Source organism: Sapajus apella, unplaced genomic scaffold, assembly GCF_009761245.1.
Source record: "Sapajus apella isolate SASKATOON/1434 unplaced genomic scaffold, GSC_monkey_1.0 scaffold36, whole genome shotgun sequence".
Taxonomy (NCBI): Eukaryota; Metazoa; Chordata; class Mammalia; order Primates; family Cebidae; genus Sapajus; species Sapajus apella.
This window is the reverse complement of record NW_022436976.1, coordinates 1,824,762-1,852,634: the sequence shown is the minus strand read 5'-3', so window position 1 is coordinate 1,852,634 and position 27,873 is coordinate 1,824,762. Positions and strand designations below refer to the sequence as shown.

Here is a 27,873-nt window from a genome sequence, read left to right as displayed (position 1 = left end):
TTTTTTTTTTTTTTTTTTTTTTAATTTTTAGTAGAGACAGGGTTTCACCGTGTTAGTTAGGATGGTCTCGATCACCTGACCTCGTGATCTGCCCGCCTCAGCCCCTCAAAGTGCTGGGATTACAGGCGTGCGCCACCACACCCGGTTGTAAGTAGCTTTACTGTTTGAAGGGGTTGAGAATGTCAACATCAACAGTGATTAATCATGTTGCTAGTCTGTAATCTTGATAAGATGTGTTACTCCATGATGGAGATCACAGAGTAAATCGCAGTTTACTCTGTGATCTTCCTCCCAAAAACCCATAGCCCCAGGCTAATCATGAGAAAAACATCAAACAAATCCCAGCTGGGGAACACTCTACATTTCTGACCAGTACTTCTCAAAACTGTCAAGATGATCAAAAACAAGGAAAATCTGACAAAACTGTCACAGCAAAGAGGAGCCTAAGGAGACATAATGACTAAATAGGATATGCATCCTGGGGGGATCCCGGAACACCGAAAGGACAGGGGTAAGAACTAAGGAAATCTAAACAAAGTAGGATTTTAGTTAATAATAACATATCCCTATCAGTTCATTAATTATAACAAATATACCACAGTAGTGTAAGATTTAATGATAAGGGATACTGTGTGTGGGAGGGGGTATAATATAGGAACTCTGTACTGCGCTGAATTTTTCTGTATATAGAAGACTGCTCTGTAAATAAACCAATATTAAAAATAATGTTTAAAGAAGAGGCATGTGATTGACTCTACTACACTACAGTAATTTAAAAATAAATAAAGCCCTTGTGTTTCATAAGCAGTTACTTTACTCTTTGATATGGTAAAATAAACAGAGGAGTAGCAATTTGTTCAAGATTAAATTTAAACAGATATTGTCTGTAACTGAGAATGAGATGCCTCTGATATTTTTGGATAAAGCGAATATGTTTATCTTACCCTTGTTAAGGGTAGGGCTACAATTCTGTTTCCCTACCTTTATATTCTAGATCATTTCTCTGGAGAAAGCTAAACCCTTAGCGTTGCTAAAGTTTGGTTACGCTATTTCTTTTGAACAATTTATTATTTTTTTTTTTTGAGAGGAGTCTCTGCTCTGTCACCCAGGCTGGAATGCAATGGCAAGATCTCTGCTAACTGCAGCCTCTGCCTCCTGGGTTCAAGTGATTCTCCGGCTTCAGCCTCCATAGTAGCTGGGATTACAGGCAGCTGCCACCATGCCCAGCTAATTATTGTATTTTTAGTAGAGATGGGGTTTCACCATGTTGGCCAGACTGATCTAGAACTCCTGACCTCAAGTGATTTGCCCACCTCGGCCTCCCAAGGTGCTGAGATTACAGGCATGAGCCATGGCGCCTGGCCTCTTTAGAACTCTTTAGAAATCTTAAACTTGGACATCTAAAATTGCTCTGATCTAGATCCTGTTTCACGTAGCAACAAAGTCTCCATAGGACACTGGTCAGTAGGGGTTTCAAGAGGAGAAGCCACAGAGAGGCAAGCACACAATGGGTATGCTTGGGAAAATACTTAATACAAACGTAAAGCTTAAGCATCTCAGGTCATCTTCAGCTCAGAGATGGTGACACGCCAGGAAAAACTGCAGCCTGAGCTTAGCAGAATAAACAGGTGGGTTCTTGTGTCAGTGCAAGTTTTGGAGCCCTTCAGCAGGGAGGACAGCCTATGGCATGTCAGGGGACTCAACCTACTGTTCTCTCCCAATCAAGTGGGGTTTATAGAAGGCCTTGGTATATATACAGAGCTTCTACCCTAGGACTTGTTTAATAAACAACTAGAATCAAAGATATTGTTCCCCAGATGTTCCTGATGGCTAAAGACTGTCTTAAGCCTCTTGATTATACAGGAAAGCAAACATGAAAACATAGAGAATTGAACTAAAAAGGTGACACATGAATTTTATGTGATCAGCAAATGCCTTGACTTAGTTTATCTAAACATAATACAAATCTTTACTTGTGTTTGCTTTATATATTATATAATTTTAATCTTTGTCTAACTCATTAAGCTAGAAAGATGACTAATACATTTTTTCCTTTGACTCATAAAAGGACAGAAAAAGTAAACATGCTAATCAAAACACTTAAAATTAATATTATTTATATATAACTGCACATGGTCTATTATTCAGGAAACAATCCTTAGACCATTGTATAATCACATTTCAGTAGCTGTACTATTTGAAGGGGTTGAGAATGTCAATTTTTTTTTTTTTTTTTTTAAGATGGAGTCTAGCTCTGTCACCCAGCCTGGAGTGCAGTGGCGCAATCTCAGCTCACTGCAACCTCCACCTCCTGAGTTCAAATGATTCTCCTGCCTTACCCTTCTGAGTGGCTGGGACTACAGGCCCATGCCACCACATCCACTATTTTTTGTATTTTTAGTAGAGACGGGATTCACCATGTTGGCTAGGCTGGTATCGAACTCCTGATCTCAGATGATCCACCTGCCTCGGCCTCCGAAAGTGCCGGGATCATGGTATAAGTCACCATGCCTGGTCAAGAATGTCAAATTTTAAAGTGTGAACATTCATAGCTGAAAGAGATCTTCTTCTTATACAAAGGACCTTGCCATATGCAAAAATATATTTTGAGACATTTCAAAGTGCTTGTTTATACCAAATGACTTCTGCTACGGCATAAATATGTCCCCCAAAGTTCATGTGTTGGAAACCTAATCCCCAATGCAGTAGTATTGAGAGGTAGGACTTTTAAGAGGTGGACTAACGGATTACCTCTGTTATTGTGAGTGGATCTGTTATCACAGGAATGGGCTCCTGATCAAAAAGAATGAGTTTGGCCAGATTTCCTCTCTGTCTTACGTGCTCGCTTCTCCCTTCCACGTTTCCACCATGAGGCGACCCTTGCCAGAAGCCAGTACCATGCTCTTAGACTTCCCTGTCTCCAGATTCTGAGAAGTCCATTTCTTCTCTTTATAAATAACCCAATCTTTGGTATTCTGCTTGATAGCATCAGGAAATGAACTCAGGCAAATTTCCATGAAAAGGAAATTCTATTTCTTTACATTGTAAAATTCAGAACAGACACGATTTTGGTTTAAATTGTTTGTTCTAATCGAACTGTGGTACCGTATTCCCTTTCTCACTCCATTTCATGACTGTCTCCCATCTCCAGGCCAGAGAAGGATAGTCAGGAGCCTCTTGCTCCACATGGTTTGTTCTAAACAATCCTGTTGCAGCAACAGGTTAACAGTGACCTATGGCATTTCCTTCTTGTTTCTGGAGATCATACACACCCAGGTTAGTGCCTGTCTGAATCTTCAAACTCTACATAGGAAGGAAAATAATATGTTTAAAGCATGCAGCTGTAGTGGGAAACAGTTCTTCTAATCAAGGCTTCAAAGATACTAAAGAAAAACACTGTTACTGCTAAACAAACAAGCCAGAAAGGCTCCTCAAGAATCCTATGCCTTGATCAGAAAGCAGGATCCATCACTAGAGAGGAAGGCTCATATCTCATACCCCTCCTCTTCTACCTCCCTCCTTCTCCTACTCTTGTCTGGTAGTAAAGGTACCCAGGTCATGTAAATGAATATAACGCACATTCGAAGGCTGTGCCTAATCTCATCATGTGCATCCTCTAGCTCCCCTCCCTACACTGTATCCCACAGGGCTGGCCCTTAGGGACTGCTTCCTTGCTTTCCAGCTTCTGCCAATGAAAGGCACATCAAGAGATGGGAAGGAGGGAGGAGGGTAAGGTTGAAATACTGATTTCTCCTGCCTCCTTCCCTCCAGGCTGCTGTAGGTTGACTGGGTAACCACCGTCAGGCAGCCCTCTAGATACAGGAAACCTCCCCTTCTCCCTCCCCTAGCTTTCAGGTTGAGAGGTGCTAACCACTCCCTGGTGTTTCTAGCTCAGGGACACTGCACCATCTTCTGTTGGTTTCTATGATCTCTGACCTTACTCTGTAAATAGTACCCTTCCCTGCCGCTCCAGCTCTAGATTGAGTATATCACCTCTTTCCCATGGAACTCTATAGTTGTCTTTTAAAGTACATTGTAATAACAACATAAACTGTTATTTGAAAAGTCATACATGTTATGGACTTTCTTAAATATTTTAGAGTGATTTAGTACGCATGTCCTAATTATAAATATAACAACTCTAAGAGAAAGAACGAGGAATACATCACATTCCCAAGAGCATGGACCAGTATCACAATTCTTTTGATGTCCTCAATGTCCCCTCACAAATACCAAAATCCTAGTAAATTTCTCTGCAGATAGTGATTCAATAAATGAGTGATCTACCCACGGTTTCCTGCACACTAAAGTCTACCTCACAAATGTCCTTCAGTGTCATTCAGAATCAGTTCCAACTCTAACTGTATTCCGGCCTCCTGCACCATGGAAATTTCATACATGATATGGATACACGTGTTAATTCTAAGGATTAGCCAGATTTGAATTTAGACACTACAGAGAAGGAAGCAATAGACTTTTCTTAGGATAACTGGCAAGGGGTAAGGTAATGACAACCTCAGCCAAGGGACACTGCAGCCCGATGCAAGGCAAAAGCAATCAAATGTAGCTACAGAGCTACACCTAGGTGTAAACCATGGTTTATCCTACACGGTGGTGTTTCCATGACTGGCCAGGCATGGGGGATGCTGGATAAGTGTTGCTCTCAGAAAAGCGGTTGCCTGCAGCCTTAGTGGAACTGCTATCATGGCAAATGATCTTAAGACCCTGGGGACATAGTCCCTAAGTAGACAAAGCAGCTTGGGGGCTCAGAGCACTGAGAAGGGGGCTCAGGAATAAGCTCTTCCATATTCCACAGCCTCATCTCATTGTAGCATTCTTAACCTCTGCTCTTCCACCTGCTCCTCCTAATCTGAATACAAACAAGCTTGGGGAAGATCAGAGAGAATCCTCATCTTTGGAACCTCTATAATCTGTACAACTGGAACTTTTATACATGTTACACTGATGCTCCTAAAGTGGATCTTTATTTACTAGATTTGGACTCTTTCAGCCACTGGGTGGGTGGGGAGTCCCCTGATGTTGCACTGCATATGCAATCTCTGCTTATGTATCAGCCTTGACCACCGGACCACAAACTTCTTAAGGAAAAGAATAGTTTCTTACTCATGATTGTGTTCCTCATGTCCAGTGCAGTGACATGTAGTAGATGCACAACAAATCTTTAGTCGATGTGTCAGCTAGTTGGTTACTTTCAGTTAGTTGGATATAAGAGGATTTGGAAACCTGATAACAATTGTGTTGAACAATGTTAGGATGATATCGAAGAAGAAAGCAAGTATAGGGTACACTTGAAAAAAAAATGGCTGAGAAATACTTGTGACCTCTCATGACATTCAACATATTTTATTAAATATTTGTCTTAACCTTAACTTCTAAACTTGTTAGGAGTAGGGCTGGTATCCTTCTGCCTGATTTTTGAACCACAAACAGAATCTGGCACAAAATTTTTTTAAAGTATTCAATTTTATTGGATAGTTCCCAAATCTTCTATTTCCAGTCCTTATTTTCTACGGTTTCACTGTGGAAGCTGACAAGTTATTCCCTTCTTCAAACTCCCTTCCTGCCACCTCCATGACTTCACTCTCCTGGTTTTTTCCCAATGTCCTCAGTATTCTTATCTCCTGTTTTTCCACCAACCTTGAATTGCAGACACATCCAGACTTGGTTCTCAGCCCTCTCTTCTTTTCCCTTTAAATTCTCTTCCACCAAAAATATTATTGCTTAAATTATTTCCTCTACGTGGATGACCCCAAATAATTACCACAAGCCCCAACACCCCTCACGCCCTTTTTCATGCTAAGCTACCGCTTAGCATGTCAGGAACCCAGTGTGCCTTGGAGATAAAACAAGAAGAAAGGCACCATGAGGGCAGCATGTATGCACTCTCAAATGAATTTTCTTTTTTTTTTTTTTTTTTCTTTTTTTCTTTTTTTTAAAAAATTTTTTTTTTCTCTTTAAGATGGGGTTTCACCATGTTGGTCAGGCTGGTCTTGAACTCCCAACCTCAGGTGATCCACCCGCCTTGGCCTCCAAAGTGCTTGGATTACAGGCCTGAGCCACCACGCCCGGCCCAAATGAATTTTCAACCTCCCTCAACTCAGCTATTGAAGACAATGGGGCCACAATATGGAAAAAAGTTTCAACTTTAAACACCAGGATTTTAAAATAGAGGAAAAAATTATGGTGACTTCAGGACCCAGGGTTGTTTGTAGTAAAGCATTGGCAAATTGGCAGGATGGTCTGGAACTGGAAGCCTCCGTCCAACCTACACGGGCTGGGACCCTTCACTCTCCCTCTCTCTGGTGTTTTCCTTGGGCTCAGGGTAGACTATTGGAGACATGAGGGGCACAATCATGAGTAAGAAGCTGTTCTTTTTCTACATGCCTGAGGCCCCATTAAGTCCTGACTACTACAGTGCTCCGTGCCTTTGAATCTGCTCCTGACCAATCACTCTGGACGTAGCTTTGTGAGTTCAAACACTGCTCCAAACTTGGGTATTGGGTTTCTGAACTTTCCCGCTGAGAATGGTTCTTAGCCTCTTCTCACTTGAACTCTGCATTGTTAACCTTGGCCCGACCCTCAAGCCACATTAAAGGAGCAGCAGGACCCCAGGCTCCATTTCCAAGAAGTCCTGCAATGAGTGGTATGACACTAAACTCACAGCTGTTCTAACTCACTTCCCCATAATTGCATATTGCCCTATGACTTCTTTTGTAATTCTTTCTTTGAATTATTATTTAGCTTTATGTTCTGCAGCACAGACTGCTAAATCACATTTTCCTTTGCTTACAGAGTAATGGGCTTATAGCTGGGCACCAGGATGACCACTGGACACTCCGTTTTCCAGCCTCCTTGTGGCTAGGGTGGCTGCATGACTAAGTTCTTGCCAATGGAATGTGAGCTTAAATAAAGCGTGCTGCTGCCAGGTCAGCCCAAACGATGAAGGTGCCCTCCTCCATGCTCCTTTCCCTACCTGCAAGTTGGAACATAAACAGGCCTGTGATCTACTTTGAACACTCAGCAAGGCAAAGCCTTTGGGCAGCCTAAATCCAGGTAGTCCATGGACTCGTTTCCATCAACAAGAAAATAAGTATAGAAATTGAGAATAAACACTTAGAAAAGTTTATAGCTATTTAATTACCCTGATCTGATCAATCTGATCACTATATAGTACATTTATTAAATCATTATGTACAATTATTATAATTTTAAAAATTTTTTTAAATAAATGTTTATACCAATTTGACATTTCTGTGAGATAAGAGTGCATGATCAGAGGATTTGTCTCTGAACAAGAGTATACACCAAAAGTATTGGTCTTTGACAGAAATAAATTACTTCTTTATTAGAAGTAAAGAATACCTGTATTCAACCAGAGGGTTTGGGAAGCATTGCCCTAGTGGATGGCAGAGAAGCAAAATGAAGGGAACCCTCTGAACCTGAACCACTCACCTCAGTACTGTTAACATGAAAGAAAAATTAACTTCTGTCTCCGTCAAGTCATTGTAGTTTGGAGCCTCTTTGCCCAAGAAGTCTGCAGCTCTAGGTGAAGGAGCTGGAAGAATCAGAACATGAGCCTGTTTTGGCTGCTCTTTACAGCTTTTAGCTAGCGAGACAAGAAAGAAAAGAGCTCAGGCAAGACTTGTTTGCAAGTGTGTAAGCAAAGGTGGAAACAAATGGACAGTGTCCAGAAACCGAGGGCCTTGGAGGATCCGAAAAGTCAATTGGCCTGTGTAGCTCCAAAGGGTAGAAAAGAGTATTACCACTCTCAGCCTATCTCACAGGCCTCTCAGTAAACTGTTGCAAAGGACAATGGCAGGCAGGCCTGCAGTAATGATTGGAGTATAGGTGCATCTTCCCACCCAAGTCCATGCTTCAGAGAACTTCAGAGTACACACTACTTAAGACAGGCAGAGGCAGATGGGCCAAGCACAGAAACTGGAAAATAAGTCATGCTTAAGAGCTTGACTCAGAGTGGAATTTGGATGTGGTAACAGACCTGTCAAACTGACTAAAAGTCTATCAAGTTTATACGGAATTGTAGTGCCAGGGAAGCCATAGCTTGGCCTAGAAAGGCCCATGTTCCACCTCCCACAAGGAGTACACACTTTCCACACTGTTCAGATGTGGCCACAGAGGGTAAAGAACAAGGAAGGACTTCCCAGGGGACAAAGACAAAGTCAGGGCTTCCGGGAGGCCCCACCCAAAAAGCAGAAGCATGGACCAACCATGGAACTGACTCCAGCAGGGCTTCATCATTTTTAGGCCGCTGTTATGTGTCTTCAGTTCTTCTAAACGGTAGGTCTTATTTTGGTTTTTTTGTTTCTACTCGTCCATTAAATAGTGGATGTTTGTCAGAACAAAGAAAAGAAAGGACATTTTAGAGTGGGTATTTAAAACAGAGGATAGAGAAAGGATAGCCAGACCTGTGGAGTTCTGGGGTCACCTACATGCTGAAGGAAAGCATGGCAGGCTGTGAGTCATGCTAGGGGCAGGGTGGTAAGGGGAGAGGAGGGGAAGCTTCGGCATCAGCTGGACCTGGGTCAGATGCAGGTGCATCACTTTCAGCAGTGGCTCTTACTTGGCACACTGCCAATCTGGCCAGACCCTTTTCTTTCTCTTAAAATGGCTTAATCATGATGATAACTGTATAGGATTGTTGGAAGGACTAAATTAAAGCAATATTTCTACAGTGCTTAGCGAGATGCTTAGTACATAGGATGTACTCAATAAATGGCAGACAGCACTTCCAAAGGTTAGATAACTCAAAATTTCTAAAAAGTTCAGTGAAACAGAATTTTTCTGGCATTCTGGCAGATTAGCTGTTCATGCTCTACCACCTCAATTTAACAAGGAACGGCAACAAAATCATCCTGTAACTACACTAAAATACCTATAGTCCAAGAAAGAATTCCCCCTGCCTGAGAATAGCTCAGTGCTGCAGTGAAGAAACTTGACACTGACATTTTTACTCTCCTATTGCTTGAAACAAACCAGGGAGGCAGGAGTGGAAAGGGGGAAGAGGAGGAGAGGAGAGGAGAGGCAATGCAGTGTGGCAGAAGAACACAGGATTTAGGTCCAAACACTAGCAGATAAGCAGGTGAGCTGAGTATTTAGAGAGCATGGCCCCCACAGCTAACAGCATACTTAATGGTGAAAAACTGAAAGCTTTTGCTCCAAGATGAGGAACAAGGCAAGGATGTCCACTCTCACCACTTCTGTTTGACATAGAAGTCTCTATGGAAGTCCCAGCTAGAGCAATTAGGCAAGAAAAATAAATAAATAAATAAAAGTCATACAGATTGGAAAGGAAGAAGTAAAATTATCTCGGTTCATCAACGACATGATCTTATATGTAGAAATCACCAAAGGCTCCCCCAAACCACCCATCAGAACTCATAAACTAATTCAATAAAGTTGCAGGATACAAAATGCACATATAAAAATTAGTTGCATTTATTTCTATGCACCAACAACAAACAATCCAAAAAGGAAATTAAGAATACAACTAAATTCAAAATGGCATTAAAAAGAATAAAACCCTGAGAAATAAACTTAACCAGAAAGGCAAAAGACTTACACACTGAAAACTATAAAACACTGATAAAAGAAATTTTTAAAGATACAAATAAAGATTAATACATTTCATGTTCATGAATCAGGAGACTGTGAAAATGTCCATACTACCCAAAACAATCTATAAATTCAATGCAACCCCTATAAAAATCTGAATGGCATTCTTTACAGAAATATTTTTTTAAAATCCTAAAATTCATATGGAACTACAAAGGACCCTGAACAGCTGAAAGAATCATAAGAAAGAAGGACAAAGCTGGAATCCTCACACTTCCTGGTTTTAAAACATACTAAAAAACTATGTATGGTAGTATGGTACTGCATAAAGTCTGACACATAGACCCATGGAAAAGAATAGAGCGCCCAAAAACAAACACACACACACACACACACACACAATCAGCTGATCTTTGACAAGGGCACAAGAATTCACAACAGAGAAAACACAGTCTCTTCAACAAATGGTGCTAGAAAAAAGTGGATATTCACATGCAAAAAAGCCCTGGAGCCAGCCAGCCTGAGTCTAAAGCCTTGCTTACCAACAAGTTAGTTAACTTCTCTATCTTAATTCCCTCATCTACAAAATGGGGATAATGAGGGTAACGTCCTCCTAAGGCTGATAAGAGATTAAAAGGAGGTACCTGGAATAGCCCCTAACAAATAGTTCTAATTTAGTTATTGTTATTATCAGTGGGGCCTGAGAAATAGAGCCTCAATTTCCTTTTTTGTAAAAGGGAGACAAGATCTAACTTGTTATTGGGACAAAGTGAATCATGTAGCAAATGTAAAGCCCCAGTCCACTCCAAGGTCTAGAGGACTCAGAGAAAGTTCACTGAGCCCCAGGGTGAGCTTGTTCCCAAAAGGCTGGAAAAAGGGAGCCCCAACAGAGAATATTGGGAAGGGGAAGCCAAAGAAGAATCCTTTCCCTCAGACTGGGTGGGTCACCACAGTAACTCCCCAAGGCCAAGGCTTTCTCTCTTCTACCACCTTAGTCACAGTCACAAGCTAGTGTTTTTCACTACCTTTTAGTCCCAGAGTCCCAGATGAATGTGTACAATCAGGAAAAAGGGGTTTAGCCAGCCAGGCTGAAAACCTAATGTTTAACATTCTTACCATATTACCACACTTCCTCTAAGCCACTCCATCAGGATCTTGGAGTAATCCACCAAAACACATTCACTGACATACCAGTGAACAAATTTCAAAGTTTACATCTCTTTCCCCATTTGATCCCTCAGTGAGACGGGCAGTGCAGCATTCTCCATTTACAGAGTTGAAAACTAGAAATGGAGGACTGATTCACCCTGACCAGCTCTCATCCTTCTGGCCCAGGGCTTTTTTTTTTTTAAACAATACTGACCATTGGAGTCTCTTTTTGGAAGCAAAGTCTCTGCCACCTGACCCCCAGAGAAATGACAGGTGTAGATTTGTTCTCCATAGTCACATTAATGCCTTTTGCAAACATTTACTGAATCTAGAAGAAATATAATGATTGTGGTAAATGTCAATAAAAATCTTGCAGCACATCTCCCCTTAGAATTTTTTTATAAGAGTTTATGGGGGAAAATCCATATAATCAAATGAAAATATCAGAGTAAAACTCTAAATACATCATAGAAATTACCATTAGTCAGTTTGCCTGTTTTGGAGAAAGCTCAGAAGAGAAGAAACTCAGTTTACCTCTACAATTTTAAATGACATTAATTAACACCTTCTCCTAAAGCATTTTACTTTCCCCATCAACAAAAAACAGTATATCAGCTGAAATAGGCCACAGATCTCACTGTCTGTCTATACGAAATTGGGGTGGAAATGAACTGAGAAAGACAAATAATAACCTGCTAGCAATCCATGGAAAGTTAACCTTGCTGACATTCCTTTTCAATTCCCTCTGTTGGATGCTCCTGGAATTTGCATTTGTGGAGAGTTGCATACTTACACTGAACAAGTTCCACTGGTCCTGTTGTAGTGGATTCTACCTAACCGTTTATTCTTCTCATCCCTCTCCAACTAACATTCCCTCACTGTTCACCATATGTAAGACAAAGACAGAGATATATGAAGACATGTATAAAGATGAAAAATTCCCCCAGGAACTCATTATCTAGAGCAGCCAGGGCTAATCCTCTCCTCCTCCTGGGGATTCTTAGCACTATCTGGAGGCATCTGCATTACTCATGACTGGGGGTACTATTGGCATCTACTGGGCAGAGGCCAGGAATGCTGCTGCACATGATACAATGCACAGGCCAGCTCTCCACAACAGAGAACTAAATATCTAGTCCAAAATATCAGTAGTGCTAAGGTTGAGAAATCCTACCCTAGGGGGTGAGATGAGATATATAATACAGGGTTAAGTGTGGTAGAGCTGTAATAGAGGTAAAAGTGGAGTGCTATTAGACAGACAACATGTAAACAGGTGGCTACTACTCAGTGTTGAAAAGAATGTGGGGACAATGTACCCTTATAACATGTTGGTGAGAATGTAAACTGATAGGACTTTGGGGGAAGGCAATTTGGCAACGTATAATGAAAGAGTTTAATATATATATACTATTCCTATCTTTGCTTTCCTTCCATTCCCATCTTCTCTCTTCTCCCTTTTCTTTTCTTCCTTCCACAGAACAGAGCAATCAGCATGCAGCTGGGAATGCAATATGAGGCGGTGGAGAGGGGCAGTTGGGGCTGGGAAGGTACATGGAGACTAGAACTAAGGCTGGGAAGCCCCACAGAGCTGTGAGCTAGAGGGACTGGAGGCTGACGATGAAGCTGCCTAGAGACACAGGCTAGCAGGCCTGGCAGCCAAGGACAAGAGGCAGTGGCAAAGAGGAGGCAGAAGTGGCAAAGTGGACACAGGAGGCAGGATGACCTTCACATTTCGAAAACTGGTTACTTTAGGCAAATAAGCATAAATATTGAAGATAATGAGATGCAGGTTTTCTAACTGCACAGAAGATATGTACAAACATATAAAGGTAGAAGAACAGAAAGCACCTTGGGTGTTAGATTGAAATTGGAGGTATTAGTATGAATCATGATTTTATAATAAACAGCCGAATACAGAAAAACTTATAAATGTTATGTGTGTACACATATACACATATATTTCCTAGCTCTGTCCTCTGAGAGATCTAGAAGCAATAATACCCCAGGAACAATGGGCACATCAACGTTCTATGTATTCCTGTCTAAATACAATTCTCATACTGTATATTAGATCTCAAAACTTATTCATTCTACATAACTGCAGTTTTGTACCTTTTGATCTACAACTTCCCTTTTTCCCTGCTTCCACTAATATAAACACAAGTAGTGCAGAGTACAGTTACTAATGCTGTATTGAGGCTGAGAGTGGTAGCTCACACCAGTAATCCCAGCACTTGTGATGCCAAGGCAGATGGATGATTCAAGGCTGGAGCTGGAGGCCAGCCTGGGCAACACAGTGAGACCCCTCCTCTAAAAAATATTTTTTAATTAGCTGGGCATGGTGGTGAGCACCTGAAGTCCTAGTTACTTGGGAGGCTGAGGCAAAAGGGATGCTTCAGCCTAGTAGTTAGAGGCTGCAGTGAGCTATGATCACGCCACTGCACTCCAGCCTGTAGGACAGAGACCCTGTCTCCAAAAATAGTAGTAAATCTTGTGTTTTGCTAATTTGCCAAGAGAGTAGATTTTAGGTCCTCTTGTCACAAACATAAGAAAGGTAACTATATGAGATAATGGGCATGTCAATTTGCTTGACTGTAGTAATCACTTCATTATATATATGTTTATCAAGATAAATACATGAAAATATGTTGTATGCCTTAAATATATCAAATAAAAATATGACAAAAATACTATTCTGTACTAAAAGGGAAGCTTAACTACATCAAGGAAAGTAAAAGATGAGCCTAGATAATCTGGTGAAGCCAGGAAAGAAATACTCAATGAATGATAGGGATGTGTTAAAAGGACACAGGGGCATCTCCAAGGGGTCTCCACTAGCCAAACTGAGCACAATTTGAGCATTAAAATAAAAAAAAACAATCGTGAGACTTCAACTTATTGAATACATAAGGAATCCATGAATACTTCCAAATAAAAACATGACAGAAAAAGAAAGTCAGTTCTTCATTATAGTAGAACACCTGCAAACAAATGTAGAAAGAGTGATGGCAATAAAGAATCACCATTTGAGGCTGGGGGTGGGGGGCTCATGCCTGTAATCCCAGCATTTTGGGAGGCCGAGGCAGGTGGATCACTTGAGCTCAGGGGTTCAAGACCAGTTTGGGCACCATGGTGAACCCCATCACTACAAAAAATACAAAAAAAATTAGCCAGGTATGGTGGTGCACACCTGTAGTTCCAGCAACTTGGGGGCAGGAGGATCACTAGCATCTAGGAGGTTGAGGCTGCAGTTAGCCAAGATCATGCCACTGTATTCCAGCCTAAGCAACAGAGTGAGATCTTGTCTTAAAAAAAAAAATCACCATTGGCAACATTCATAGGGGTGGCTAATTCAGGCAGACGTCATCAATAAACGGTAAGTCTGTAGGTAAAGGTTTAATGAGGAACAGGCTATTTGCATAACCTTAGAATACTTCCCCACAAACACCAATACATTTCAAAGGAAAAATGGTGAATTTAAGGTGGAGAAATCTGTCAGACACCAACATAACCAGGTGATTGAGGTCAATAGACCAGTGGTGGGATGGGATGGCACCATGTGCCTTTTGTTGTGAGAAGCTAAGAAGAGCTGAGTTTCATTTCTGAAAGATTCCCGCCAAGAATGCATGACCTCAGTCAGGTTCTGAGGAAATACCCAATATACCCAGGTTGAGAGTCATCCTACAGCATGTAGGACCTATACAACTGCAAGGACTTTAGGAACAGGGAAAGTCCGAAGAACTATTCCAGAAGAGACACGGTAACTAAATGTAACATGAATCCTAGATCAGACAGATAGAAGAGACATTTGGGGCATAACTGATGAAACAGGAATGGGCTCTGTGGATTGGATAGCAGTGTTGTGCCAATGTCCATTTCCTGATTTGATGGGTATATGCTGGTTACATAGAAGGCCAGAGTGCTTGCTTTTTGTTTTGTGTTTAATGCTGGAGTGTTTAAGAGTGATGGAGAATAACATCTACAACTTGCTCTCAGCATAAAGACTAATGATGTATATGGGGTGTGTGTGTGTGTGTGTAGGTAGAGAGAGAGAGATAGAGAGAGAGAGAGAAGGATGGAGGGAGAGAGGGAGAGATTGAGATTTCAATCCTAATACCATAGAGACATAGAAAATGATCATACCACTTATTTTCTCTTCACCAGACCCATGTGATAGTTTTTGTCCAGAAAAAGGCCTTCCTTACCCCCATTCAAATAACTGACTTATTAAAAATCAAGCAGGGCAAGGGGTAAATGATTCACTTATGTGCTCCCAATAAACTCTATACCTGATCCCTTGCTTTGGTCTTCTATAACTAGTCACTGCCAATGGCTCTGAAACTCTGGATTTCTACCTTCTTAGGGAGTGAATGCTGCTGACAGCCTCCACTGCCCATTTTGAATTACATGGTCTGAGTCTGTCTGGGGGCAGCTACAGAATTTCTACAGAGAATGTGCTTCGGGACAGCTTGGCTTAAAGGGGAGATCAGGGGCTTGCCTCAAAGCTGCATTTATAAAGCAAGTACACTGCTTTTATTTAGATTGCATGTTTGCTTGGAAGGCCTTTGGACAAACTAGTGCACTTATGGAGGGGCTAATGTGCCCTCCAACCTAGCCCTGCCACCTGCCAAGTCATCCCTTGATAACATCTTGGTCAATCTGCATATGGCAGAGTCAAGGCCAGGGGTAGAGAAGTTCCAGCTTAATGTCCCAGGGAACAGTGTAGACACAGAACTAGCTGATGAGTAATTAGGGAGGCTGATAAACATCCTCAGGAAGGGGGTTGCTTTCCAGAGTGACACCCAGTCTAGACCAGCCTGAGGTGTACAAATGATATACATCTGAGGAGGGGTAACAAGGTTCATGGCAGTAGGGCAGTATCAGGGGTCATGGGCAAGGGAGGAGTTCAAGGCTATAGACAATACAACAAGAGGCCAGGCAGGGAGGGGAAGAGGAATAAAGGACATATGACTGGGGGTGATGAAGCGGGGTGGGTACAACCCAGGATGTCAGAGACTCCCTCTCAATGGGTACTTACCCCCTGGCTTGCCAGGACAGGCAGATAGTAACAAACACCTTTCAGAACAAATTAAATAATTAGCTTAATTTAGGGGTGGGGGGAAATGCCTTGGGTCAGCTTAGAACTTTGCAGAGTAAACTAGAGATCCAAGTCAGCAAGAAGGCACAGTGGAGTGAAGATGGCATAGGTGGACCCCTCTGCCTCCCCTGCCTGGGGCAGCCCACATCTGGATGCCCTGCCTCTTTAATTCCAACATTTATATGCTCTTCACAGGGCACAAAGCTCTTTCACATACATCAGTTAATGGACTCCATCAACAACCCATGCAGACAGGTAGAAAAGTAATTATTATCCCCATTATATAAATGAAAAAACTTATTCAAACATAACAGTCTATTCAGGGTCACAAGAACTCACAAAAGTGGGACGAGGATTCAAACACAGACCCCTGTACTCTAAGTACCTCTAGTCCACCATTTGTAAAAGCACAAAATCTCAGCACTTATGCAGACAGCTCCCCAGGCCTACCACCACCTCGTCTATCCATAGCAGGACTCCTCCACAAATACAGAATCCAGGATAAGGTACAAAGGATCATCAAGGCCAGCAAAAGGCCCATGGCCAGGAAAAGAGAAAGCAAGTTAAGAAAAGTGTGTACAACATATCTAAGTCACCTAAGGCTTACCATTTGCACCCATGTTTACGCAAATGTCAATACTTAAATTTTTATCTAGGAGGAAAAGAGGGCAACCCCGCATTTAAGGAGTACATCCTGTACATGAGAGACCATGCTCAGTGCATTCTCTTTTAATCTTGGAAGATGGTATAATCTTCATTTTTACAGATGAGGAAATTAAGGCTTAGAGAGGTGAAGCTATGTGCCCAAGGTCACAAAGCCCGGACTGGAACAAAAGCTGGTCTGACTGCAAAGCCTTAGTCTTCCTTTTATGCCACATTAATAATGCCTTGGGCCTGGTCTCTGCCATTTAGAAGCTTGCAATCAGACTTAACCACTCGGTTGGATATAATCACAGGCCAGAAAGCATTTGAACTAATGTATACTCTAAGGAGAATGGCTAATGGGTAATTTGAGTTATAGTGATTCCCATTTGAGTTATAGTGATTCCCTTTACCCCAGCCCAAAGAAATAAGAGGTTGGTCTTAAGCTATCATGCACTGCCACTCCTCAGCAGCAGGCTGAGAAACTTGGAGAAGCAGCAGCCAGCCTTAGGCATGTGTGTACAAGTGATGTTGAGAGTATGTGTCTGGGTGCTGCCTGGCTACAATGCTGTGTGTGCATGTTTTCCACTGTGCACATGTTTTAGAAAAATTAGAGAGTTAACATGTAGTTTCTCAAATAGATTCTGGTGTACACACATGAAAAACAATCTCATATTTTAATGTTTTCAATTCGGTCTCCACTCATAGAAAATATATGCAGGCCTGTTCTAACAAGTATCCTGCAAAATAGTGAGATATCTAAAATAGGTCTGACCTGATTTTTTTTTAAAAAAGAGTCTGGTAGTTGACAAATGCATTTGAAAGGTTTAGACAAGAGGAGTGTCATCTGTCATTAAATCAAAACCTCAAAGTTTTGAATTCTAAAGACCAAAAAAAGAAAAAAATTTTGCCAAAATGACTTATTTTCCTAGTTACATGGTAGTGACAATCAATATAAGTGTTGTCCAAACGGTTAGATGCCCAGATCTCCAGAGGATAATGAGATCCTTGCAGTCGCAAGGCACAAGAGACGACTCTGGAAGATTATCTCAATTACACAACCCTCACTGGTAGGGTTTGCTTGCTGGTCTTTTTAGAACAGCCGTTTGTTTAGACAAGCGTGGGGTTAACGAAGCCAAGGTGTGTGTTTCTAACTGTATCGCTTCTGTCCAAAAAAGAGGAAAACTCTTTACCCGACTCAGACCACTAAACAATATCGGATACACTTGTCCCTGGGAAGCAGGGTTAGCAACTGTTGATAGATCACTGGAACACCCAGCAACTCTTCTTAGCAATACAAAAGTTCATGCATTAATGAAACGTTGTGAGGGTACCGAGAATAATCACCTATTTGCAAAGAGGAAATTGTCTGTTTGTAACGGGCATTTACTTTATTCTCTGACTGATACAGACTAAGTCGGAACCGTGAGAAGATCCTTTATTTCTAAATGTCGTCCCAAGACCAGGTAATGCTACTTTAGGAGGAAAAGCAGGAGGAAGAAATGCGTTGTAATAACAATAACAAATTACAGGGAAAATATTTCGTGGAAATTACTCAGTTTAAAAAAACTGACGTGCAAATGTTTTTCAGGGCTATTTTAATGATTACCTTAATAAGACTAAATTGTTTCCAATATTCACAGTCACTCCTCAAATTACATGCATGAGGAATTTCTAGGCAATTTTGTGTAGCTGCAACTTGCTGAGGGAAAGCGATAAAGTAACTCTGCTACAGAACAAAGCACTTTTGTCACAGTGGTGAGGGGGCCATACCCTGAACAAACAACCCTCACAGTGTTGCTAGTTACTAGTTCCCCAATCTTTAGAAGCCTGACATGGTTCAAGCTGTTCCCCAACGGACACACCCCATACCAGACGTAACTGGAGGCTGAAAAACGTTACATCCCTAGGCTTCACGAGGGAACCCCGCTTCCTAATCACCATCGACGGCAGTGAGACTGAGTTTGGAAAGAAGCACCTGTGCAAGGGAAGAGGCAACCTGCGCCGCGCTCTCCTCGCCTCTGCGCCCAGCCCGCCGGCCCTCAGCGGAGACGGACGCAACGCCGGTTTTGCATCTAGATTGCTTTTTGCTCCTAGTGGGGCAAAAGGTGGGAAAAGGGTAGGTTGTGCCACACACCCGCCGGGAGAGCCTGTCCCAGGAGTTTGGAGTGGGTCTGGAGCCCAGGCTTGCACGCCAGGCAGCCCCGAAAAGCGGCCGGCTGGGTCCCGCGGGCGCCCCTGCGCCCGGGCCTCCCAACGCGCGCCCCAGCGACGGCGGCTCCGGGCACCCTCCCCGCTCCGGACCCTGACTCACCGCTCAAGCTCACCCGCGCCGCCGAGCCTGGGAGCGGGGGCCCCTGCGGCTGCTGCATGCCCTCGGGGCCAAGCGCGACGGGGTCACCGGGCGCCGGGTTTCGACAAGGAGCGGAACAGCGGCGGAGGACGCGGCGAGCGGGCGGCGGGGCGCCTCTTCTCCAGCGGCCGCCGCGACGCAGCCAGAGCAGTAGAAAAGTTTGGCGGTGCGAGGGCGGGACCGAGGGGCAGCGGCCCCGCCCTGCCCCGCCCTACCCAGCCCTGCGGGGCGCGTCCGAAGTTCCCACGGGAGAGCGCCCCCAACCGGCGAGGCCGCAAGCTGCGCGCTCTTGCTGACGAATTCCTGCCTGGGATCGTCCCCAGGTGGGTGGTTCGCCCTGAGTGGGAGAGGCGCCCACTAAAGGACCGCTAGCACCCACAAGCCTTTCGGAGCCATACCTCGGAGCTCCGAATTAGAACGCAGTCCCTCTGTCCCTCTGGCCTCAGAGATTTGTTTGAAACGGCTGCGGGAAGTGCAGCCCACACCCACCACCGTGGGAGGCAGGCTCTAGGCCAGGCCCGACCTAACGCAAAGTTCTTCTCACAGGAGAACTCAAACCCAAAGCTACCCCAGGGTGCAGACAGCCCCAGAGGCAACCAAAAATATTTAAGCTTCTTTTAAGAGACTTCTTGGCCTCCTGAGGCAAATCGTCCTGAATGCTTTGTTTTTCAAAGTTGAAATACAAAACCTCCACTGACCCACCTTTAGTAAATTAGAAAGATGCAAAGGAAAACAAATGAAGGCATTGTTCTCTCTAAATTCTGCAAAGCAATAACGAAGTCACAGAATTGTTCAAAGTTGTGCTTTCCTGGTGACCCTACAAAAAGCAAATACTGTGAGGTGAGATCCTTCCCACTAAGGCTTCAAGTCCTTGAGAAGCAATGAGAGTGATGTGTCCAGGGCCCCGGGCGCGGTTGCTCACGCCTGTAATCCCAGAACTTTGGGAGGCCGAGGTGGGCGGTTGAAGAGGTCAAGAGATGAGACCATCCTGGCCAACATGGTGAAACCCCATCTCTATTTAAATAAATAAAAAGAGAGTGGTGTGTCCAGATGCCTTCCTGTGACCCTTTGTCATCCATCCATCCATCCATCCATTCTTCATTCATCTTGCATTCAACATTACTACTGGGCCCTTCTGTGTGCCAGCTAGGAACCACATCCTTGCAAACAACCTGTTAGATAATCTGCCCCCTACCATCAAAGAGATTCTGTTCTCTCTGCAGAGGATGTTTTAATAAGGTTACATCCCTTACCAGTGGGTTTCATCCTATAGACAATAATAGCCTACTGTGTCTCAAACCTCCCCAGGGCTACAACTAAGTTTTTATCAGCACGTGAAAATTATTGTTTCATCTGAATATTCGGAAAATTTTTGCGGTGTCTTGCAGTTGAGCTGTGTAGAGAGCAGTACAACTTGTAAAGCTAGGGCTAAGGAAAGATCATGTGTTTACCAGAACAAGCAGAAGCCTTGCATATGATAGAAAGAGCTCAGTGGCCAACATGGTGAAACCCCATCTCTACTAAAAATACAAAAAATTAGCCGGGCGTGGTGGTGCATGCCTGTAATCCCAGCTACTCAGGAGGCTGAGGCAGGAGAATCACTTGAACCCAGGACACGGAGGTTATGGTGAGCAGAGATTGTGCCATTACACTCCAGCCTGGGCGAAAGAGTGAGACTCCAACTCAAAAAAAAAAAAAAAAAATCTCGGTCAAGGGAGCAAACAGCTCAGCTCAAACATCACGGTGCTGAAGGGCAACCCAGTAAACACAGAAATACCCAACCACCAGCATTCAGTGAATACTTGACTCATCAAATGTGTAGTATGTTAAGTTGTAGGCTACACTGTAAACATCACTAAGAGCCTTCTTTTGATGGGAAAACCTGTTCTGAATCCAAACAACTTACTAACAAAGGCACTTTGGAAACATATTATGTTGCATTATGTTGTACCTTGGGAACTTTCTGAACTTGAGGTAACTGCAAAGCAGAACAGGAATCCCACAGAGTTGAATCTGAATCCTTAAAAAGTGAAGAGGGCATGAGGAGCTGTGCTGCAAAAGGAAAGAGACATTCTAGCTAGATGGTTTGTTTGTTTGTTTAAGACAGTCTTGCTCTGTCACCCAGGCTTGATTGCAGTGGTGTGATCTAGGCTCACTACAACCTCCACCTCCTCGGTTCAAGGAATTCCCTGCCTTGGCCTCCTCAGTAGCTGAGATTATAGGCGCCAACCACCACGCCCAGCTAATTTTTGTATTTTTAGCAGAGACGGGTTTCACCATCTTGGCCAGGCTGGTCTTGAACTCCTGACCTCTTGATCCACCCGCCTCATCCTCCAAAAGTGCTGGAATTATAGGTGTGAGCCACCACACCTGGCCTAGCTAGACAGTTTTTAACAAATGTGGGTCAGATGTGAGGGGAAGGCCAGAAAGTAATACAAAGAAACAGATTCGGAGAGTAAGAGCAGTGATTAAAAAAAAAAAAACTTAAGGGCTGGGTGCGGTGGCTCACGCCTGTAATCCCAGCACTTTGGTAGGCTGAGGCGGGTGGATCAAAAGGTTAGGAGATCGAGACCATCCTGGCCAACATGGTAAAACTCCGTCTCTTCTAAAAATACAAAAATTAGCCAGGTGTGGTGGCATGTGCCTGTAATCCCAGCTACTTGGGAGGCTGAGGAAGGAGGATCACTTGAACCCAGGAGGCGAAAGTTGCAGTGAGCCAAGATCATACCATTGCACTCCAGCCTGGCGACAGAGTGAGACTCTGTCTCAAAAAACAAAACAAACAAAAAACTTATGGGCGGAACCAGGAAAGAAAAGACAAGAGGCAAAGGATAACTAAAAAGAAAGATGTGACCCCCAAATCCTAGTTTTTAGAAGGTAGCCCAGGGATTATCCACCAGAACCTCTTACAAATCCTTGGTTGGCCTGCGGTGTCTCGCTTCACTACCAAAATGTTTTTATTAGCAAAGCCAAATTAAAATTAACATCAAAATGGCAAGAATGAAGGCTGAGGGTATACTTTGTCTTAGACATCACTGGCTGGAAAGTCATTAAAAACTTTCAACAAACATTTGTTGGTCAGCTTCCTGTATACAAGTATTGTGTTTTGTGTTCCTGGAAACACAAAGAGTTATAACATTGTTTCTCTAAGGGAGTGAAAGGGGTGTTCCACCGTGATTGACAGAATGGAATTGTGATGGCTGAAAGAACAATTTGGGACAGATGTGGTGGCCCACACCTGTAATCCCAGGTTTTTGGGAGGCTGAGGTGGGTGGATCACTTTAAGGCCAGAAGTTTGAGACCAGCCTGGCCAACATGGTGAAACCCTATCTCTACTGAAAATACAAAAAATTAGTTGGGGATGGTGGCATGCTCCTGTTATCCCAGCTACTCAGAAGCCTGAGGCAGGAGAATTGCTTGAACCCGGAGGCAGAGGTTGCAGTGAGCCGAGATCGCGCCACTGCACTCAGCCTGGAATCTGTTTCAAAAAACAAACAAACAAACAAAACTGCCTCCTGCCACAGTGAGAAGCAATGCTGGACTCAGGCAAGGTTTCTTCCTCTCTGGATTTATGGAAAGAGGCCGTGTTCCTTTGTCCCCAACTCAGCTTGGGGCTTGAGTCATATGGGCAGGAATTCACAGATTTGTTGTTTTTAACTTTGTGAAGTATCTGAACTGAATCTCTGCTGAATTTCGCTCATCTGTACTAATCAGCAAAGAGGATGTCTATAGCAGATGAATAGTGTGGGAAAGTAGAATGGGAGCTGTAAAGTGAGAGGTGTAAGTGGTACCTGAAGTAACAGTTCTGAGAAAAGACTGAGCAGACAGTTAACGCCAAAGAAACCACTGGCAAAGAGAGTACAAGACAGATAGGTGGCCCTGTGGAGTATCTCTCAGTAGCATGTGAGTAACTTCAATGGAAAGTTATGGAAATAGTCCATAAATAACAAAAAAGTCAAACATAAAAATTAAAGTATATTTAGATTGAGCAAACCATATATCATATGTAGTATGAAATAACTTTACATATGAATAAATAAAAATACTTCTTAGATATTCATCCTGTCACTATTTAATTCTGTTTTTTGTTTGTTTATTTGTTTGTTTGTTTGAGACAGGGTTTTGCTTTTAATACTTCTGAAACCAGAGAAGTTCCCTTATCCCCCTCCCAGGGTGTGCCACAGGGGTGTGGCTCACTTCTTCAGTGCCCCACTGCTCAAACCCCTAGGTGGACTGTGTAGACATGCAGGTCATGGGGAGCGTTTTTGGGCTCCAACCCCACAGCAGCATCTAGGGTTAAGTGCCTTTAGCTCCCAAAGCCCAGTATGCATGTGTTACAGTGTGCTCTTTCAGCTTAACAGTTAAAAGCTTAACATCACTACAGAAAAATAAGCCAGAAATATGAACAATGGGCAGAAGAAGAAATACAAATGACCAAAATGATATGAAAATAAAGTTCCAATGGTCTAACAATAAAAGAAGTATAAATTAAAGTGAGATGTCAATTGCTACCTATCAGATTTGCAAAGGCTTTGGATTACAGAAATTCCCAGTACTGACTAAAGTTTAAGAGAAATAGGTAACTTCATGTAGGAATACAAACTGGTAAAACTTTCCTGGTGGGCAATATGCAGTATAACATATTTAATTCATTCTCAGAAGTACTTTTTAAATCTCTCTACATTACTGTGTGTTTTATGATCATTGTCAGGCAGGCAGCAGTTGTGGCTTAATTGTCCTTGCCTGACCTTATGCACCAAATTTTAAAGAATAGCTGTCAGTGATTGGAAGAAAATCCTGGAGGAAAGTATAAAGCACATTTTCTTTCTTTCTTTTTTTTTTTTTTTGAGACAAAGTCTTGCCCTGTCCAACCAGGCTGGAGTGCAGCGGCACAATCTTGGCTCACTGGAACCTCTACCTCCTGGGTTCAAGTGATTCTCCTGCCTCAGCCTCCTGAGTAGCTGGGACTACAGGCACTCACCACCACGCCCGGCTAATCTTTTGTATTTTTAGTAGAGACAGGGTTTCACCACATTAGCCAGGATCTCCTGACCTCGTAAAGCACATTTTAAAAAATGCAGCATCACAAGGCTTCTTATGGCACTCAGATCATGGACCACATGCAGTCGTCAAGTGATTCAGAAGAATGAGTAAGTTTTGGAGTGAATACCTTCACCAAAGTTTTAGCTTCCACTTTACAGATACACGAACATAAAATATACTACTAATTTTATGTTTCAATAAGTCCAGAAAACTCTTTCAAATTGTAAAACAAAAGATATAAGTGATGGTTAATTGGTATTTTCTTAGTGTTAAATAAAATAATAACGCATCTTATAATTTATAAGGTACTTGGATATGACGAGCTATGATATATCAAAAATATACCATTTAACCCAGTAGTTTGCCATGCAGAAAGGTATCCTACAGACACCACTGGAGGCACACAAAGATTTTTACAAATGTAAACACTTCAGTATTGTTTATACAATTGAAATGTTAAAAAGAACATCAAAGCCAAACCTAAAAGTCTCATAGGAAGTTGATCAAATAAATTACCAGACATCTGCCAGATAGACTATTATGCAGCTGTAACAAGCATGTTCCAAAGAATATATAATGACATAGGACATATTCATGACTTTAAATTAAGTTTTTTAATAAAAAGAATATAAAACTATATAATCAAGTCTGTTTCTGTTTCTTTTTTTAAAGCGTGTGTTCATTTGAAGGAAAAAAATACTGCAAATAAATACCCCTATATGTTAACTGTAGTTATTTGGGGACGGTGAGATTATATGTATTTTTAATTTTCTGTATTATTTTGCATATTTTCAAATTTTTCTGCAATTAACATATAAAACATTTATATCACAAATTTCTAAAATATAATATATTAGTGAACTCCTGTAAATTGTCATGCCTTTTCAAACAAATACATATAAAGAAAAATATATACAGCCAAATAGAAATTTGAGGGTCTGTTAAATGTAAATTATCCAAAAAAAAAAAAAATCAGAATCTAAGGTAAGTTTTCTATTTTACTCAGTTTCTGGTTCATTGTAATTTCATGTATATTCACTTGAGTATTATTTTAGCATACCTGTGAGCTTCGCTAGTGCAATACTGTGGGCAAATATTGTAATTCTCAAAGGGAAGTTTCAAGCAGAAAATAGGAAGCTAGCATTGTAAATCTTTTACAAATCCTTTATAAAGAGCATTGGAGATTATGGGATGGAAAGTGATAATCCACCACTACTACAGTAAGCATACTTTAGAACAGTCAGGGCAACAGTGCCCTAAAGCTCCCATCCAAACGCCTTCATTTTTACAACTACTTTGCCTACCTTCCAGTTTTGAGGAAATTCTATTTGGAGACAATAATTGAGGTTTTCTTTTACTACCATTCCTTGTTGCCCTCATGACTCCTCAGCTCATTGAGCCAAGAGACTCTATTTTTCTGAGCGCATTTATCAAGGGTGGACATAAAAACAACAAACAACAACAACAACAAAAAAAAAAATCAGAAAGCAAAACTTTGGGAGGCCAAGGTGAGCTGATCGCTTGAGTCTAGGAGTTCAAGACCAGTCTGGGCAACATGGCAAAATCCAGTCTCTACAAAACATACAAAAATTAGCCAGGCATGGTGATGTGCACCTGTGGTCCCAGTTACTTGGGAGGCTGAGGTGGGAGGATTGCTTGAGCTTGGGAGGTAGATTAAGCCATGATTGTACCACTGCACTCCAGCCTGGGTGACACGGCAAGACCCTGTCTCAAAGATAAAGTAAGAAAAGAAATGAAAAAGAACAAAAGAAATCAATTATCAGCTTGTAAATATATTTTCTTAAACTCATAGCAGAAAAACTTATTTAAACACCTAGGTTTATGATTTGCAAAAGATGGGTTCTCTGAAGCTTCTAAGGGCTTACGTGCAGAAAGAAGTGAAACATAAATGTTTTGTCCATAAACAGTCAATCAAAAGAGAGCAGATGAAGAACGAGACCACCTGTTAGATAGGGTTTCCCGACCTGGGGAGGAGAATTTGAATTGAAGAAGAGATAGCACGAAAAGCCATGAGCATGATGTTTCTGACCCCTCACCACTCCTTAGGCTAAGTTACTAGAGACACTTAGGTCTCTCTTTAAGTTTAAGAACCCAGGAATAAAGTGGTAGATTGCATTATTATTTAAAAATATAAGCTGCCCCTTTCCAGAGGGGAATTCAACTTCTCTCCCTTATTGATGTCAGGCTTATCCATTTGACTTGCTTTGGCCAATAAAGTATGAGCTTTTCTAGCCAGCACAAGGTTCACTTTATTCTCTTTTTCCTCTACCCTGATATCAGCAATCTCAGCTCCCCCAGCAAGGCCAAGCAAGTGAAAAATAAACCTTTGTCTTTCTAAGCCACTGAGATTTGAGAGCATTTGTTACCACAGCATAATGTAGACTATCTTGACTGATACAAATAGAACAGAGGTCCCCAACCTTTTTGGCACCAGGGACCAGTGTTGTGAAAGAGAATTTTTCCATGGACAAGGGTGGTAAGCGGATAGTTTCAGGATGATTCAAGCACACTACATTTATTGTGCACTTTATTTCTATTATTATTACCTTGTAAAATATAATGAAATAATTATACATCTCACCATAATGTAGAATCAGTGGGAGGCCTGAGCTGGTTTTCCTCAACTAGATGGTACCATCTGGGGATGATGAGAGACAGTGACAAATCATCAGACATTAGATTCTCATAAGGAGCACGCAACCTAGATCACTTGCATGCACAGTTCACAATAGGGTTTGGGCGTCTATAAGAATGTATAATAATGCCACTGCTAATCTCACAGGAGGTGGAGCTCAAGTGGTAATAGGAGCGATGGGGAGTGGCTGTAAATACAGATGAAGCTTTACTCATTTATATCACTGGCCCACTGCTCATCTCCTGCTATACAGTCCTGTTCCTAACAGGCCATGGACTGGTACTGGTCTGTGGCCCTGGAGTTAGGGACCCCTGAAATAGAGTACTGTGCCCTGCTTTCCATCTGAGACTTGGATAGAAAATATTAATGGAAGTGCTTCATACCATCCTGATATGGGGAGCAGCAGTAGTGAAGTGGTGGCACAGCAGAAATAGACAGAAGGGACTGCATCCAGTTTTCCTGTGAGCCTCAGAGTGATAGAGAACAGCCCTCAAGTCAGTTCTTTGCTTCTAAATATTTAAAAGAAAACCTGGGCAGTGAATGTGGTGAACGCAGCAAGGACAGAGGCCAGCATCCAAAGACTAGGAAGGAGAATCACCCCCAAAGGAATGTAGTGAGCCAGGTGTTTATCACCCACCCACTCTACCCCAACACCTGAACACCTTAAAGTCCCATCAGAACCTAGATGCCACACAGGGAGAAAATGAAAGGAGCAGAAGCCTAAGTGTAAACTTAAAATGACTGAGACTGCTGCATTTGTCTGAGTTTACCTGGAAAGTCATAAGACTAAATTCTTTGGTCAGTGAGAGAAATAGGGGGTTCAAGATAGAATTCAGATCCACTTTTATAAAAATAGTTATATGTCTGCCTGCCTGTTTGCAGCCTGAGAAATGTATACACACTTCACCAATATACTTTAAGAGAACATTATGGAGATTGCATGAGTTCAACAACTGTGGAGTGCTGAGGGTCCACCTAGGCAAAGATGAAGTCAAGTGTAGACAATGATAGCAGCTTGTATAACAGGCTACCTTCTCCCAAGCCTGATGCCGTGCTATGCCTAGATATTGGCTTTGCCTAAGGCAGCCATCAAGGACCTGCTTCTAGCAACACGTTCAGCTGCACAAATATTTGTTCTAGTAAACCTGAAAAAGGAAATAGTTGTAAATAAATCCTGCCAGCATTTTCTGCATTCTATGCACTAAACCTTTTTCCTTGTTTTGCGAAAGAAAGCTGTAATATGACACTAACATTCTCATCTCCGGGATTGATTTTTTTTCAATTGGATTTGAGGGGCACTGGCCAGATTAATATTTAATGTTTTTGTGTAATTTGAAT

At 42.3% G+C, this 27,873-nt stretch overlaps 1 protein-coding gene across 1 annotated transcript in view; it reads right to left on the bottom strand.

The window, feature by feature from the left end:
• Positions 1-18,998, bottom strand: part of LPAR3 (lysophosphatidic acid receptor 3) — an 86,967-nt gene extending 67,969 nt beyond the window's left edge. The window contains exon 1 of the mRNA XM_032296405.1: positions 18,798-18,998. The gene's annotated coding sequence lies outside the window, so the exon portion shown is untranslated. The remainder of the gene's footprint in view (positions 1-18,797) is intronic.
• Positions 18,999-27,873: the final 8,875 nt, after the last annotated feature.